The sequence below is a fragment of the Chiloscyllium plagiosum genome, chromosome 11 (assembly GCF_004010195.1).
Source record: "Chiloscyllium plagiosum isolate BGI_BamShark_2017 chromosome 11, ASM401019v2, whole genome shotgun sequence".
NCBI classification, from domain to species: Eukaryota; Metazoa; Chordata; class Chondrichthyes; order Orectolobiformes; family Hemiscylliidae; genus Chiloscyllium; species Chiloscyllium plagiosum.
The window spans coordinates 47144893-47163625 of NC_057720.1; the positions used below are offsets into that span (position 1 = coordinate 47144893).

Consider the following 18733-nt stretch of genomic DNA (forward strand, 5'->3'; position numbering starts at 1 on the left):
AAATTTTTTTTCTTTTAAAAAAAGCTATTTTAACACCAGTCCTTGCATGATGAAAGAGAGGCTATTTTAAGCAAATAATAGTTCATGAAAAAACTTCATATTTCTAGAGGAAAGGACTGAAAACTAAAAAGAAACAGGACTTGGATCTCATCAAATGTTGCAGTTGTATAAATTTATAAAATGTTCTCATAGATTTTAGGAATTAATACTTATTTCTTTAACTTGCAGGTGCAATCTTTTACAGTGTAGAGATACAAAAAATGTGATAGAGCTTTGGCATCTTTTAATATTGAGGAACTTGAGTAATTTTAGCATTTGGACTTTGTTTAATGCGACAGCTCATACATCATACTTAATCCTGTTTGTGGGCAGTTTGGCAGGACGACTACGATTTCCTATATTTGCAAAGGCAATGGTCGGCAACTAGATAACCAGTAATGTTCATCTTCAATTGCTTTAGCATCCACAACGTTTTGAAGTAAGTTCTTGATTTTCACTATCTTTACAAGGGAAAAAGTGTTTCTTGATTCCATTCCTAAATGCTCTAGGCCTACTCTCTTCTGAATTCATGGTATTGTGGTACCATGACACCACAGAGGACTGTTTAGCTAACAGGAAACAGTAGATGCAAATGGGTCATTCTCTGATTGACAGGATGTGATGAGTACTATGGATCACTGTTTGGGCCTCAACTAATCATAATTTATACCAATGACTTGGATGAAGGAATTGAATGTATGATTGCAACATTTGCTGATAGGAAAGTAAGTTGTAAAGGAAACGTGAGGAATTTGCAAAGGTTATAAACTGGTCCACCAGTGAGTGGACAAAAGTTTGGTAAATGGTGTATCATGCAGGGAAAGGTGAACGTATCCAATTTGGCAGAAAGAATTGAAAAACCGTGTATTATTTAAAATGATTGATTTCATGACTTCAAGGGATCCAAATGTTATGTCCCATACAACAAGTCTGTGTTCAGATATGGAAGGTGATTAGGAAGGAAAAAATAATATTGTCATTTATTGTAAGGAGGATAGAATATTTTAAAAAGGCATGTTTGCTACTGTGTGGAGTGTTTTAGGCCACATCTGGAGTTCTGTTTAGTTTCCTTTTATTTATGAAGGGATGTAAATGCATTAGAGCAATTCAAAAAAGGTTAACTAGACTGATGCTTAAGATAATCCCCTCATTCCAGGTTAAGCTGGGCATGCTGAGCCTATTTTGGAGTTTAAAAAAATAAGTTGATGTTACACAAGATCCTGAGAGATATTGACAAGGTGGATGCCAAAGGAACTTTCTCTTTTGTGGGAGAAATAGGAATTAGAGGACACAATTTGAAAATCAGAGGTCTTCTATTTTAAGATTTGAGAATTTTCGTCTGAGCATCTTGAGTTACAGAAGATAGAACAGTACAGCACAGGAAATAGCCCTTTGGCCCACCATTTTGGTGCCAATCATGATGGCATTTTAAACTAATCCCATCTGCTTGCACATGGAATATATCCCTCTATTCCCTGCCTGTTCACATGTCTGTCTAAATGCCTCTTAAATGTTGCTCCGTATCTGCTTCTACAATCTCCCCTGCCATTGTGTCCTAGGCACCACTGTTTGTTTTAAAGAAAAACCTTGCATTGCATATCTCCTTTAAACTTACACCCTCACTTTAAACCTATGTCCTCTAGTATTTGACATTTGCACCCTGGGAAAAAGACTCTGACCGTGCATCCGATCCACACCTCATATATTTCTATCAGGCTGCCTCTCAGCCATCAACACTCGAGCAAGAACAATCCAAGTTCATCAAACTCCTTATAGCTACTACACTTCAACACAGGCAACATCCTGGTAAAGGTCTTTCATACCCTATCTAAAGCCTTCACATTCTTCCTGTAGTGTGGTAACCAGGACGGTACACAATATTCCAAATATGGCCTAGCTAAAGTTTTGTATAACTGCAACATGGCTTGCCAAATCTTATACTTAATGCTCCAACCACTGAAGCCTTCCTTATCATGTTTATCATCTTGTGTTATCACTTTGAGGGAGCTATGGATTTGCACTGTAAGATTCCTCTTTAGCAATGTTCCCCAGGGTCCTGCCATTTACTGTATACTTTCCACTTGCATTTCACCTCCCTTTACAGCAGAGTTCTTGTAATGATTCTTATGAACCACCACTGGTTACAGACCTCCAATCAGAAAAACACTCCTTCACAACTACCCTCCATCTTCTATGACCAAGCCAATTTTGTATCTAACTTACCAACTCATTATGGATCCCATATGATTTAATCTTCTAAACCAGTTGATCATGAGGGACCTTGTCAAATGCTTTAGTAAAATCCATGTACAGTATCCACTGCTCTACCCTTAATAGTCATCTTCTTCATGTCCTGCAAAAGCTCAATCAGGTTTGTGAGACAAGACATCCCTGATAAAGCCATGCTGACTATCCCAATAAATCCATTCTTCTCCAAATATGAAAAAGTCCTCTCTCTAATAGTTTTCTCCAATAATTTCCCTGCTACTAATGTAGGTTCACCAGCCCATAATTTCCTGGATTATCCCTGTTGCCATTCTAAAACAAAAGATCAACACTGGCTATTCTCCCAGTCTTCTCGAACCTTGCCCATGGAGGGCATCAATCTCTATCAAAACTGCAAAGATTCCCACCCTTACCTTATTCGGTATCCACGGATAGATCCCATCAGGCCCTGAGAACTTATCTACTTTACTGTTTTTCATGGCACCCAACACAGCTATCTTAAAACCAACATGCCCTAGAATATTAACATATCCCTTCGTAATCTACCATCATCCATAACCTTCTTGGCGAATGCTGGTGTGATGTACTCATTAAGGACCTCACCTACGTCTTCTGGCTCCATACATAAGTTCCCTCCTTTGTCCTTTGATTAGATCTACTTATTCCCTAGCTACTCACTTGCTCCTAATATATATATAAAATGCCTTGGGATTCTCCTAAATCCTACTTGCCTAAGGATGTTTTGTTATCCCTACTAACTCTCCAAATTTCTTGTTGCAGTTCTTTTCTACTTCCTTTATACTCTGGTCTTTCTTGATATCTAGAGAGCAGTTGAGGTAGATTCATTAAGTATTTTTAAAGCAAAACTACATAGTCCCTCTTTAATCAAGAGTTTGGAAGGTTATTGGAGGTGAATAGGAACGTGGGTTTGAGAGCACAATCTGATTAGCCATAATTATTGAATAGCGTGAGACAAATTCAAGGAGTCAAATAGCCTACAGGCCCTACAATTTGAATGTTTGCCATACATACCCAAGATTCATGCAACATTACTCAATCAGAACATAATCTTTCATTTTCTAGTTTCACTAAGTGTTCAGCCAGTTTTACAAACTTCACCTGATTCCATGAATGTTATCAACCCTTTGACATTATTTTTATATTAGACCTATAATAACTCTTGTTACTGAATCAGTTTTTTTTAATGAAACAATCCAGTTTAAAAGATGAAAATGAACCTGTGTGAGCAAACTACATTTATAGATTGGCAAAGAAGAAATAAAACCTTTCCTTGGCAAAATATGAACTTTGGAAATCCAGATCTTAGATCACAGAATCCCTACAGTGTGGAAACAGGCCCTTTGGCCCAACAAGTCTACACCGGCCCTCCGAATCCCACCCAAACTCATTTCCCTGCCCTATTACTCTGCATTTACTCCTGACTAATGCATCTAACCTACACATCTCTGAACACTATGGGCAATTTAGCATGGCCAATTCACCTGACCTGCACTTGGATTGTGGGAGGCAACCGGAGGAACCCCATGCAGACACAGGGAAAATGTACAAACTCCACACAGACAGTCGCTCAAGGCTGGAATTGAACCTGGGTCCCTGGCAATATGAGGCAGCAGTGCTAACGACTGAGATTCCTACCTTTAAACATGAGTAAATAAAATGATTATATTTGCATCTTGAATTTTTAATCAACTTTCAGCTTAATGAATTTACTTCAGATTTTGGTGTGATATATAGAATTAATCGCTTGTCTAAATGAAGTATAGCAGCCATTATCAAATACTTGGATACTCATCTAGGTTATCTTATCTATTTGAGGGAACTTTAAGCATTGTGAGGTTGTGAAGTTTTTTGGCCTGTAAAAACTGGGACAAAAGTATGAATTGTTTACAAATTACTGTAATAGCAATGAAATTCCAAGTTTAACCACCAGATGGCAATCCCTATCTCTTCATTGCAGCAGAAATAAGTTTTTGGGATTTCAATTTTGTTATTTTTATCCTGGCCATCATTTATCAAATCTAATACATAGGTTAACAGTGCAAGTTGCAATGGTGTCATCTTCAGTGCTCAGTAAATTTTACTGCGATTTAAGAACTCTGACATCCTCAGTTACTTGCTATTTCAATAAACCACCGAGCTCTCATGCTATTGTTTGTCTTGGGCTTGCTGCAACGTTTCGATGAAGCACAATGCAAATGTGAAGAACAACAATTCTATTTAGACACTTTACAGCCAAAATGTCTCTATTGAATTCCATCAGTTCAGAGACTGACTGCATGGTGTCTGTCCTCCATTTTTCTAGTGTTCTTCTTTTCTCTTTCTTCTCCCCACTTTCCCCTACCCCTCCCCACAGCCTCCACCTCACCAGAAGCTTTCTTTGTATCTTGTTTACTGTGCTCTTAATGGAGCAGACCCATTCTCTCCCTTTCACTCCTTAATTTGCATCCATTTTACAACTCTTTCTACTTCAGCTCCGTTAACAACCTGTTTGTCTTTTGCAGCTGGACCTCTACACCATCTGCCCGCTTGGTCCTCTTCCTCTCTGTCAAAAATAGAAAAACCCACTTTCCAACCTCTTTCTGTTCTAAAGAAGAATTATACCCAACTTGAAATGTTAACTCTGTTTCTCCATCCACAGATGCTGCAAAACAAATGAATTTCTTCTGCACAGTTTGTTTCAAATGTTATTGGAAACCTTGATAAGGCTTTTCAACAACATAAGACACTTGGGCAAAAACAATTTTCTGTATCCATTTTACATTTGAAAATTTCTGGTCACTTTGGTCAATTCTTTAGGCAATTTAAATGGAATTATTAAATTTTGACCTATTCATTTTATTTTGTAAATAAATAATTACTGCTTAAAGTTTGAATGTTTAAGAAGTCTTACAAAAACTATGCTTCAGTTACTTTTAAATGGAGTTCAAGTTTTTTAAAAAATGTACCAATTAAAATTTTGCTTTCTTTGCTTAGTAACATTATACTATGATTTGAAACCAAAGTCTGCTTTTTATTTTAAAACAAATCTGCTAAATTGATCCTTTTGATCCCGATTGTGACCCTTTTATGGATGGTCATGCATTGAAGCAACTGAAGATTGGTAAGGCTAGGACACTACCCTGAGGAGGTTCTGCTAAGCTGAGACCATTGACCCCAGTGACCACCATCTTTGTACTAAGTACTACACAAGTCGATGTACAGTTTTCTCTTTGAGTTTCAATCCCTGAATTGAGGGAGGAAAGAAAGTGGAAATTCACAAGATGTCACCTCATCTGTTCTTGGTTGGATGTCAGAAAACGTCCTAGGGCCTGAAGTGAATGTTGAATACTCCCAAGGCCATTCATTCTTGACTGTCTATAATTGTGGTGCCACCACCTCTGGTGGGCATTTCCTGCCAATCAGAGTATACCCTGGAATGATGATGGAAGATTTTGAGGTATAAACACAAACACCAAATCATGCCTTGCAGTCAGTCAATGTAATCTCTGGGATAACTCTCCCAATTTTGGCACACAATCCCTGATGTTAGTGTGGATTTTACAGCTTCAACTGAGCTGGATATGTTGTTTTAATGTCTTGTTTTCAGATTGATGCTTGGTGACTTGTCCAGTTTCATTCTTGAGTTTTTCTGTAGTGATATGATGCATTTGAGTGGCCTTCTTTGCCATTTCAGAGGGCCATTAAGAGTCAATAGCATTGCTGTAAGCCTATAGTCATGTAGGTCATCTGGATGAGGACAGCAGATTTCCTATCTTAATGACTTTATGAACCAATTGGATTTTTAACAACTCTGTTGTTTGGCAACCCTTACTTGATACTTTTTTTTCATATTTGTTTGTTTAGTTGAATTGAGGGTCCCAGCTGCCATAGTGGGATTTGAATTTATGGTACTGAACCATTGATCCAATTTTTGTATTACTAATTCCATAGCCTAAACATTATGTTCTGTTGTAGAAATCTACAAGATTTATCGGTCTCTCCATGCAACAGCTATAGGGAATTAAATTCAACCTTGTGGTCTGTCAATTCAATCCTGCTGCTACTTTCAGCACTCTTTCTAGATGTTGCTGTTTTGAACAGTGACTGCTACTTCCTTTTGACTCTTGCTTCCATTAAATGCACCTCTGTTTCTCCCCCAAACTTAATTGTGTTTTTGTTTTGCTATTCAATTATCTTTAAGAATATTTTTAGTAACCCTTCCATTATTTCTATTTTAATATCATTTCAGCACACTTTCTTTTCCAAAGACTTTAAGTATGTTTAGTCTTACTCCCTCCCTGAATGTTTTTAACTCCCACATCGTGTTATATTTTTACAATTCACTATATCAGTGTATGTTTTCTAAACATTGCTGCTTTCTTTTGAAACCAAGTTTTTTTTTAAGTTTTGTGCATTTCTAAGTGTATTCACCACTACATCTCCTATAATTCCTGCCCTCTATAAACAAATTGATTTGAAAATCCCTCCTCTCTTTTGTTTCTGTAGAATCTTGTACTGAAGTGCAGTCATTGTAATGGAAAGGATAAGGTGAGAGAAACTCAACTTGAGATTGAATGATGTGGTGCACAGTCAGGGTTATTTTAAGACCAACAGCAGAAAGAGGATTGAAGACCATGGTGGAAATGTGGAATATATAATGGGGGTTGAAGATGATGTTTCCTGTTTTACAATGTTTATTAGGCTAAAATGGACTTCATCCAAGATTATTGTTTGTGAATCAGCTCAATGGTACAGAGATAGTGAAATAATTGAGAGAAAAGAAGAGACAGGCGGATATCGTTACCATGCATTAAGCTGCAGATGAAGAAATTAAGTGAACCAAGGGTGTAACCTTGGGATTTCTGTGTAGTAAAATTTCAGGAGTCTAAAGTGAAACAAAATGGTCTGATAATGAATGACGTTAGGACGGCTCTCGGTTGGTTCCAAAAATAGATAAGGTATTGGAGGATGTTATAGAGTCAAAGAGATCTGCAGCACAGAAAGCCATCGGGTCTGCACCAGGCAAAACCAACTATCTGACTATTCTAAACCCATTTCAAGCATAGCGCATATCTAAATATTTCCTAAATGTTATGAGCAATACCCTAACAGGCGAGTTCCAGATACCTATCACTCTCTGGGTAAAAATATTTTTCCACGTATCCCCTCTACACCTCCCATCCTTTACCTTAAATACAATGCCCAAGGTCACTGATCCCTCTGCTAAGGGGAAACAGTCTTCCTATCTATCCTATCTATGCCGCTCATCATTTTATACATCTCAGTCATGACACTTTCCTCTGTTTCCTCCTCTCTAAGGTAAACAACTGTCCAATCTCTTTTTATAACTAAAATTTCCTGCCCAGGCAATATTCTGTTAAATCTCCTCTGCACTATCTCCAGTGTTATCACATCCCTCCTATAATGTGGATTCCAGAACTGCACACAATACTTTTGCTGTGATGTAACCAACTTTCTATACAGTTCCTGTATAACCTCTTTGTTTTTAAACTCAGTGCTTCAGCATGTAGGTTATGTAGGTTAATTTGAAAATGTCACCTTCATCCATACACACCTGGTCACCTCTTTGAAAAATTTGATCAGACTTCTTAACAAAACGGTACTGACTATTCTTGATTAATCCTTGCCTATCCAAGTACAGATTAATTCAATCCCTCAGAATTTCTTCCAGTAGTTTCCTCACAATGATAGTTCAACTGATTGGATTTGTAGATTACTTGTTTACCCTTTGCTTCATTCTTGAATAATGGTATTACATTGGTGTCCTCCAGTCTTCCAGTACCTCTCCTGTGACCAGAGTGGGATGAAGATTTTGTGCCACCCCAACCCTGCTATTTCCTCTCTTGTTTCAATCAACAGCTTCAGATACATTTCATCTGCAGTCGGTTCCGCTATAATGTGCATTTCTTCAACTTGAATTGGCTACATCATGATTCTGGTCCATTTCACTTAAATGGTGCTACTATTACCCAATTCTCCTATAACATGGGATTGCATGGGAACGGCACTATCGTGTTATATCCAAACAGACTGTATTTCCTATTTTATTTATTTTCACGCCTGGCAGACCTGTCAGATCCTCTTCTGCCTATGCTAATTTCTTTATGTATGTCACAGTTTTCTCCCTAATTTCTAGATCCTCACTGTCCCTATCACTAATGAACATCAACACAGCATTCATTTAGAATCCAGCCTAGGGTTCCTCTGGTTTCATTCAGATTACTCACAGTGGTACTTAATGGGCGCAGGCTTTCTCTAGTTATCCTTAATGTACTTGTAAAATAATTTAGGATTTTACTTTAATTTACCTGCCATTATTCTTTCATGCCTTTTTTGTTGAATTCCTAATTTCCTTTCCAAGTTTCCCCTTGAGTATTCTGTATTCCTCTAGAGCTTCTGCTGTTTTGAGCCCTCGGTACCTTTGTGTTAAACCGTGTTGCCGGCTGCAAAGAGAAAATAAAGGAGAATACACTATGTTTAATTGCAGCTTATGCCTTTCATATCTTTGGTAATATCAGTACCGTGGAAGACATGGAAACACGATTGGTGAGATTCAAACTAAGATTTGCATGAAGGAAGACAGCTGGAAACTGACCGTGAAACCTACTTTGAAGAGGAAAGGGAGATGGGACAGTAGTTTGAAAGGATGGGATGCTTGAGGGTTTTATTTTAGAAGTTTGGTACTTTTGAAAAGGGAGAAGATAACCATTTAAGCATAAATTAATCAGTGTTGAGGCTTATGGAAACCCAAGTCTGCACAAAAATTGCAAGTGTCATCTGACAAAATAATGCATCTTATGAGCATGCACTACTTTCGTTCTTGCGAATTCTCCTGCTATTTGTCTTTATTGGTGATGCAGTGATCAATTTTCTAGAGTTAACTGGGGAGAATAACAATTCTACATTTCAGTTTGATTGGTCAGGTAAACTATTCCAGTGATTCTTTTACCCATCTTACTTTTTTCTCATCTCTTTAGGATGCTCATAGAATCCTAAAATAGTTGCAGCCTAGAAGGGGTCATTCTGCCCACCATGTCTGTGTCAGCTCTCTGCATAAGTCATTCATCTGGTGCCAATTTCCTCCTGTGCCTCTCCTGTAACCTTGCAAATTGTCCTAAGCAGGTAATCCACTTTAGTCAACACCATCGTCTAAACTTACCTACTGTAAGACTATCTGTTAGTCTTTAAGATTGAAGAAGCCTGCCAGATGATTGATTATCCAGGAACTTTCAAATCAAAAGCTGTCCTCATTGCCCCTAATTCTTTTCAGTTTGTTTTTGCAATCACCCTACTTGGGAGGAGTTTGTTGCAAAGTTGATAAGATGGAGGTAAACCATAGTGCACCAGAATGAGAACCTTGGAATGAGAGAATGTTGCTCCACCATCAACAAGAGATAAGCAACACCTCTTGGCAACGAGAGGAAACTTACAACAACATCTGAACTAAGTAATGGACTCTTTCCACTTTCTTGAATTTCAATCATATATGTAGAAATCGTCTCCATTACATTACATGAGACTGATCCTCTTTAAACATAATTCTGTGGAAGATTGTGCTTCTGAGATCCAGGATCCTTAGCTGAATGCAACAATAGTTGTGCCCTTTGCAAAGAAATGGCTGTCTACCTTTTTCACTTCCAAGTTAGCTTTCCCCAAGTACATAACTTGGAAGTCTATTTAGATGCATACATTGATCAAGTGAAATTCAGAACAAGTACCTGCCAAAAAAAAATGAAGTATCCTTCAGTTTTATCCTTTCTGAATGCAAAGTGTGAAGCTATGATCTTTTATTGATTATAGTAATTGACAATTCTGGTTTCTTATTTAATGATTAAGTAATTTTACATCTGCCAATGTCCATGTTGTGATTTGATTGATAGCTGATTAAATCAATTGGGTTGCAATTAATGGGTTGTGAAAATTTCCAGTATGTTGTACAATATCTCTTCCTTCTTAAAGTTTCCTGAAATCAGACCCTTCTCAAAAATAACAGGAACTGGCTTTACATGGGTTACAAAATAGAGTACAACCACTTTGGCAGTTATTTCAAATACTATCTCAGGGAAAGTCTATTACACAATGAACAACAGTGCAAATAAAAACTCTGAAGAAAAAAGGGAAGATTAAGTCAATGCCTTTAGAGGTGCAAAGATAAAGCTTGTAACTAAGAGACAAGTGATAGTCAATACTATTTTTCTGATGTCTAAATTAGGATTAAGGCCTAAATGATGGAAAGTACTCAAATTCTAAGCAATGATTTTAAAGACAAAATCCTTACTTATAAAGTTTTCCCATGTATTTAAGATTTATGTACAGAGGTGCAGTAACCTGCTCTTGTAGCTATTGTAATTATATGGTGATAACAGTTATAGTTTCTTGTCAATGGTAATACCTAAGATGTTGATAATGGGGCATTCAGTGATGGTAACATCATTGAATAGTCAATGAGTGGTAGCTGGATTTTCTCTTTTGGAGATGGTCATCGTCTGGCATTTGTGCGGTGTGAATGTTACTTGCCACTTTTCAGCCCAATCCTGGATATTGTCCAGGCCTTGTTTCATTTGGACATGGACTGCTTCAGTATCTGAAGAATTGCAAATGGTACTGAACATTGTGCAATCATCAAACATTCCCATCTTATCATGGAGGGAAGGTCATTGATGAAGCTGCTGAAGATGGTTGGGCTTAGGACTCCTGCAGAGATGTCCTGAAGTTGAGATGACTGCAGCAACCATCTTCCTATGTAGTAGGTATGACTTCAACCAGTGGAGAATTTTCTCCTGATTTCCATTGACTCCAGTTCGATAGAGCTTCTTGATGTTGCACTTGGTCAACTCTTGCTGTGATGTCTTTCACATTTTTCTTTCTTGTGGAATTCAGCTCTTTTGCCCATGTTTGAAACAAGGATATAATGAGATATGGAGCTAAGTGTCTCTGGCAGAACTCAAATTACATGTCAGTGTGCATGTTATTGTTAAGAAATTGCGGCTGACATAACTGGTAATAATACATTTTCCATAATTTTACTGTTGATTAAGAGTAGATTGTTGGGGTGGTAATTAGTCAGGTTAGATTTTTCCTGGATTTTTGGATTTTTTTACATATGACATACCTGGGGATTTTTCCACATTGTCAGGTAGATGACTCAGGGTCGGCCATTTCTACAGCACAAGTCTTCAGAACCAATATCGGAATATTGTCAGGGCTCATAGCCTTTGCAGTATTCAGTGCCTCCAAATGTATTTTGGTATCAAGTGGAATGAATAAAATTGGGTAAAGACTGGTATCTGTAATGTTTGGGGGCCACTGGAGGAGACTAAGATGGATCATCAATTGAGCACTTCTGGTTGAAGATTGTTATAAATGCTTCAGTCTTATATTTTGCACTGATGTGTGCTGGGCTCTTCCATCATAGAGGATGGGGATATTTGTGGGGCTTCCTCCTACAGTGAGTTGTTTGATTATTCACCACTATTCATGATTGGATTTGGCAAGACTGCAATGTTTAGATCTGATTCGTTATTTGTGGAATCATTTAGTTCTGTCTATGATATGCTGCATATGGTGGTTGGCATGTAAATAGTTCTGTTTGGTAACTTCACCAGTTTGATATCTCATTTTAAGATATGCCTGGCTCTGGTGCTGCTCCTGGCAGGAACTTCTGCACTCTCCATTGAACCAGGATTAATTCCCTGGCTTGATGGTCATGGAAAAGTGGACATATGCCAGATCATGAGGTTGCAGATTGTGTTGGAACTACAAATCTGCTGCATTGATGGCCCACCTCATGGATGTTCAGTCTTAAGTTGCTAGAATAGTTTGAAGATTGTCCCATTTAGCATAGTGATAGTGTTGTGTGGCATTATATGAGGTATTATCAACATGAAGGTAGGACTTCATCTCCACAAGGACTGTGCGGTGGTTTCTCTTATTGATACTGTCATGAATGGATGCATCTGCAGCTGGCAGATTGGTAAGGAAAGGATTAGGTCAGATATGTTTTTCTCTCTCTTTGGTTCCCTCACCACCTGCCACAGACCCAATCTAGCCCGTTTTATACTTTAGGACTCGACAAGCTCAATTAGTAGTGCTTCTGCCAAGCCACTCTTGGTGGTGAACATTGAAATCCCCCATCCTGAGTAAATTCTGGTCCCTTGCCACCCTCAGTGTTTCCTCTGAGTGTTGTTCAACACAGAATAGCACAAAGTCATCAGCTGAGGGAGGACGGTACATGGTAATAGTAGGAAGTTTCCTTACCCATGTTTGATCTGAAGGCATGAAACCTCATGGTTTCCAGAATCAATGTTGAAGGCTTCCATGGTAACTTGCTCTGAACTGGATACCACTGTGCCATCACCTCTGCTGGTCCGGTCCTGGCATTGGGACAGGATATACTCATAGATGATAGCATCTGGGTATAGTCATACTCATGGAAACATACTTTTATGAAAATTTCCAGCTGTTGCTTGACACTTCAGTGCGACAGCTCTCCCAGTTTTGGTACTTGCCCTCAGATTAACATCACAGGGCTGGTTCTATTGTTGTCATTACTGGTGCCGAGGTCAATGCCAGCTGGTCTATCCAATTTCTTTAATTTTAAGAGTTAGTAGTGATTGTTAAAACTTAGTGACTTTATAGGGAATTTCAGAGAGCAGTTGAGAGAAAATCACATTGCTGTGGATCTGGAATCATATGTAGACCAGACCAGGTAAGATTAGCAGTTTTCGTTCTCTGAAAGACATTGGTAATTTTTTACTAATAATTACCAATAATTACCAGTGGTTTCATGGTCATCATTAAACACTTTATTTTAGCTATCTTTTGAAGTAAAATTCCACCATCTGCATGGGGCATAGGTACTGTTCAAGTGTTGCCTATCTATAATGGCGCTTGAGAAGATAATCATCAGCTGTTTCTTTCAACCACTACAGACTGTGCAGTGTAGATACAATCCACAGTGTTCTTAGAAAAGGAGTTGAAAATGTTTGACCCAATGACAGTGAAGGGGCAGTGATATATTTCCAAATCAGTATCATATGTTACTTGGAAGGAAACTAGTGCTGTTCCCATGCACCTCCTGTCATTTAGTAGAGGTCACAGGTTAGATGGTGGTATCAAATGAACTCTGGCAAGCTGGTGCTGTGCAACTTGTAGATAGCACACATCAACCATAGTGCACAGGTAGTGGAGGATGTGAATATTTAAAGTAATGAATAGTGTGCCAATCTAGAATTTTATCAGCTCAAACCTGAACACTGCTTTTTGGTTTAACCTGCTCATTATCTGAGGAGTTGAGAAATGAAACTGAACATTATGCAATCCTCAGTGAGCATCCCCTCTAACTTTATGATGAAAGGAAAGTCATTGATGAATCAGCAAAATGTTTGGGCATAATACTTTGTCCTGAAGAACTTCTGCAGTGTCCTGGGGCTGAAATGAATGTCATAAAATAACCACAAACATCCTTCTTTGTGCTATGTTATCACTCCAGCCAGTGACAGCCTTGATTTCAATTTTACCAGGAGCAGTGATCAGTCAAATGCTGCTTTGATGTCAACGGTAGTTACTCTCACTTTGCCTCTGGAATTCTCTTTTTCAATAATAGAAATGACTACATTATAAATAAAATGTTTGGTCACATACATAAGCATCACACACAAGTCGTTACATTTTAAAGGTGTACATCACATTTAATTGATCAATTCAAAAACCATTATGTTTAACTAACTTAGCTGATTTAGTCAAATCGCTATTTTGCTAAATGACAACTGTAATGTGTTCAATTTCCTGTTTCAGAATAGACCTTGCTGAATTATATAATCCCAACACTAAATTATGTCTTTGGTCTCATGGTGTATGCTGTAATCTGAAACCACTTCATTCACAATGTACTTCTTGCTCCAGGAAAGAGAAATCCTAAATTGTCATTTTGTTTTGTGCTAATGAAGGGTAGGGACATGAGTTTTGGTGAATTTCCCCACTTCCAGGGTCAATTAACATCACCTTTGTGGAATTTCTGAGAGGATTCTCCTAAACTATTTAATCCTGAAACAAGATTCCAACTCCATATCCCTTACATTGCAAACACCATCTGCCTCCATCTTCTAAACATTCCATGTGACTGTTCCTATCTCCATTTATCTGCTATTGAAGAATAATCTACACTTCTGTTATGAACAGACTCATTTATTTCAGTGCTCTAGTTGGCCTCCCACCTTTCACCTCCATGAGCTTGATTTCATCCCAAACTGTCAACATCTAAACTCTTACCAAGTTGTGTTCTCCCATCATCATCCCTGTACTTGCAGAGCTACATTGGTTCCCAATTCCCCTCTTGCTTAAATTTAAAAGTCTTATTTTTGTGGTCACACCCCTCCATGATCTCACCCCTCATTCTCAGTGATCTTTAAAGTATATGCACTAAGGAAGTAGCTCAGCCACTATATCTACAGTATCCAGGCCTAGCCTGAATAACTTTGCTTCAGACTATCTGATATAATCTTGACCACAACATAACATTTGATGACTGAATTAAACAGCAGGAACATCACAATGCAGTTCAACTTAACTGTTATTGATCAGAGACAATATAAACTCAATGGGACAAAGATGGATTGCTGACATAATCTGATTATTCTATCTCACGAAGTGAGATAGAATAACTAGTCTTTTCTCTTTTCCCCATTTGCAATAGATTTATTAAGTTCTAAGAAAGCATGGTCTATTGACAATTAAATATGTGTTTAGCTGAATGCAATTTGTAAGAGTTAAGCCACACAAACATTCTTGAGTTAAAGACAATAAGAGTTAGTTTTATTGTACTAAAGCCAACTCAGCTAAAAGTATTAAAAATGTTAAAAGTGTGCAAATATGTCCTTTTTCCCATTAGCACATCTAAATACATTGCAAACATCACAACTGTATACCTACAAACCACATATAAGTAGATAAATGAACCAATTAAATAGGAAATCATGTAAACCATGAAATGGAAAAATTTTCCAACTTACTTTATATAAGCCCTTGTTCACTTGAACTCAGATTTCTCCAGTTTCCTCATCTCCCCTCCCGCCACCTTGTCTCAGTCAAATCCCTTGAACTCAGCACCGCCTTCCTAACCTGCAATCTTCTTCCTGACCTCTCCACCCCCACCCCACTCCAGCCTATCACCCTCACCTTGACCTCCTTCCACCTATCGCATTTCCAACGCCCCTCCCCCAAGTCCCTCCTCCCTACCTTTTATCTTAGCCTGCTGGACACACTTTCCTCATTCCTGAAGAAGGGCTTATGCCCAAAACGTCGATTCTCCTGTTCCTTGGATGCTGCCTGACCTGCTGCGCCTTTCCAGCAACACATTTTCAGTCTTGTTCACTTGTGTATACTTTGTATTTCAAAGAATAACATGGATTGAGTTGCAGGTGATTTTGGGATTTGATTGTAGAACACTTTCATTTAAAACCTAAAACAGATTTTCTAAAGCATTGTGAAATTGGTTGTATTTGAGAAATGCGGAGGATACAGTAAGAATTTGGCTGAGGCAATCACATCAGAAAAATGAGTCTCACTCAAAGAGTGAGTAAAAATGCAACTGGTGAGATATAGAAAGTCCATAGTTGCACGATTTCTCCAACAGGGTTTTACCAGGTATAACTTATGATACACATTGGATATTGCACTTGCCTTTCAGAAAGGTTGAAAGGTGTTTGAGAAAAATTAATGTGTTCAAACATTGCACTTGAGAAGATGAAACAGTGAGCATAATCATGGAGGGAGACAGTGAGTGATTGTGATAGGGAGACAGAGAGAAATGAGGAGAAGAGATTGGCTGGAGAGGAAACAAAGGATGGAAACCGAAGCAGGTTAGGGGAATAATGTAGAGCATAAGAGGGTGAGAAAGGAGGGATGACAGGAAAGGATGGCAAACTCCCTCTAACAGGAGAACTGAAATGCCTTCTGGATGGACATTTTCCAATACTCAATGCTTCACAGTGACAATGGTTTTAATGTTTCTGTTCAGAAAAAAAGCCTTTATGAAATATTAATTGTGATCCTGTGACAAGTGGCGACATAATAATTTGCTCTCAAATGGTGTCTTTGTACATGAGCTCAAAATTGAAACATAGAAGTAGGAAACTTATAGAGAATGAGCTGAGGAGTGAAGATGTTTAGATGACAAAGAAGAGAGAACGAGATGAAGGAGGTTGTGAGATGCTGCTTGGCAGACTGTCTTCTTGCTGGATTTGGAAAATCCTTTTGGTAAGTGGGTAACACTTGAACAATCTATCCTTGAATTGCAACAGTGCAAGTCTCCACAAATCTGCTGATTGTCAAACCAAGAGGTGGCTAAAAGGAACCTTGACAAATCCAAAGTATGAGGAGGAGAATATGTGGTTCTTGACAGTTCATTCTGAATAATTACTGCTGTTGAGGAACTTGTGGAAGAATGGGTGCTGAGGAATCCATTGAAGAAGCAAATGAGAATTTTAAGATGCAGGCTTCATGTGTAACATGACAGAGTGCATACTGAATGTCAGCAATAATAGTTCATTGTCAGAATGCATTTGGAGAGGTGGCTGCACTTCAGCGAGGAGAAGAGCTTTAATTGAATAAAATCAAAACTTGCATTGTTGTAGCTCATCTCAGTTTACTAACAGCCTCATTAGACACAGACAACAATGGATTAGTGGTATAGAATCAGGGTCAAGATGATGAGAGACAAAGGCACAACAGAGTACCATTTTTGACTTTGATTAAGATCATTCCAGTGCTGTGACAGAATGTAAATCTGATTGGAAGAATTGAAACATACTGTTATGAGAGATGTGGTAGATTTATAAGGTGGCAGTATGATGGAAGGAAGGTTAACATTTAGAAAGGAAGATTAACATCTGATAACAGATTTAAGGACAGATGAATCAATTGTGTGAGGCAAAGGCAATGACAATAATTCTAGGTTGGAGGGCAACAGTATTTAATAATACAATTATTAATAATGTAAGATAATATAGGAAGGAAGGTTGTATGTTAAATACTTGAGTGGGAATACATTCTAGAAAACAGTAGGGGGGGTGGCAATGACATGTTATTTCAGACATCAAAATACATAAATTTTAACATAGGCATTACAGCAGCAGCGCAACTAATTTCTGTGTGTTCAGCTCTAGTCAGCATAATTGGTAAGTGGAGTCATGGCATTGTATATACACGGCACTTCAAGTCTGTAAATGTAAATATTCTGAAAGGCAAGGTACACATACCAACATCCCCCTTCTTTCCAGAAGAATATTTAATTGCTCACAAAAACAAATGAGTCTCTGAGCCTTTATAAAGTGTCAGTAATTCTCTATAATATCCAGATTGCCTGTATGTGTCATTGATTTCCCAAAGTCATTGAGGATATTATCTGCCATTCCTGTTTGTGTTTGGTATCTTATTTAGGACTGGGAAGTGATTGGGAAGCTTGAATCCATCTGATTGGTCCTTGTTTCCAACTCATGGTTGAGCCATAATTTGTAGGAAACTCTGGATCTTGGTTCTGAGCACACTATTTTCACCATGACCGGTGGTGATGCACCTTAAATGGCTTCTTGAGTATGAGTTTGATGTCCTGCCTGTGTGTATAATGAAATTGTTGAAGAGCATCATGCTGCAAAGATTCTGGTACAATAACCTGCATTCCTTTAAAAATGACTCCAAAGGAGGTTGTTAGTTCATTCTCAAAAAGGCCAGTATGGTCTCATATATTCATTGATATGCTGAACTCAATGATCCATCCTTCAACAAAGAGAAATTACATTGTTTCTGTAGTGTGGAATCCTTTGCTGTTTCTTCTTGCAGCTACTGCTGCATTGTGTGAAATATATCAGGTCAGTTTGGCAAATATCTTCAAGTTCAATGGCAATAAACCGAACTTGCGGGTGCAACTTCTGTTTTCACTGGGTTGAGTAGCCTGTTGAGTGTATTTGATGTGACCATCAGGTTGCCTAGCTTGTATTCAAACTCATAGTCATAGCCTTGGGTTTTATCAAGAGATGCTGGAATCCTGATGGTGTATCTCCTCCGACTGCCCCCTTGACCATGACCCCATATCCCACCACCAAACCATCATCTCCCAGACCATCCATAACCTCATCACCTCAGGAGATCTTCCATCCACCGCCTCCAACCTCATAGTCCCACAACCCCGCACCGCCCGTTTCTACCCGCTGAAGCTAGAGGCCAACTTGCAGACACCTCCTCCTACTGCCCCCTTGACCATGACCCCACCTCCCACCACCAAACCATCATCTCTCAGACCATCCATAACCTCATCACCTCAGGAGATCTCCCATCCATTGCCTCCAACCTCATAGTCCCACAACCCCACACCGCCTGTTTCTACACCCCTTCTCCCACCTCCAACACACCCCATCAACCTGGACACCCCGTGCTGGCCTCTTACCCGCCC

General features: G+C 38.6%; 1 long non-coding RNA gene across 1 annotated transcript in view; it reads left to right on the forward strand.

The window, feature by feature from the left end:
- Nucleotides 1–417: 417 nt before the first annotated feature.
- Nucleotides 418–18733, forward strand: part of LOC122554365 — a 29585-nt gene continuing 11269 nt past the window's right edge. The window contains exon 1 of the long non-coding RNA XR_006312977.1: nt 418–478. This is a non-coding gene — a long non-coding RNA (uncharacterized LOC122554365). The remainder of the gene's footprint in view (nt 479–18733) is intronic.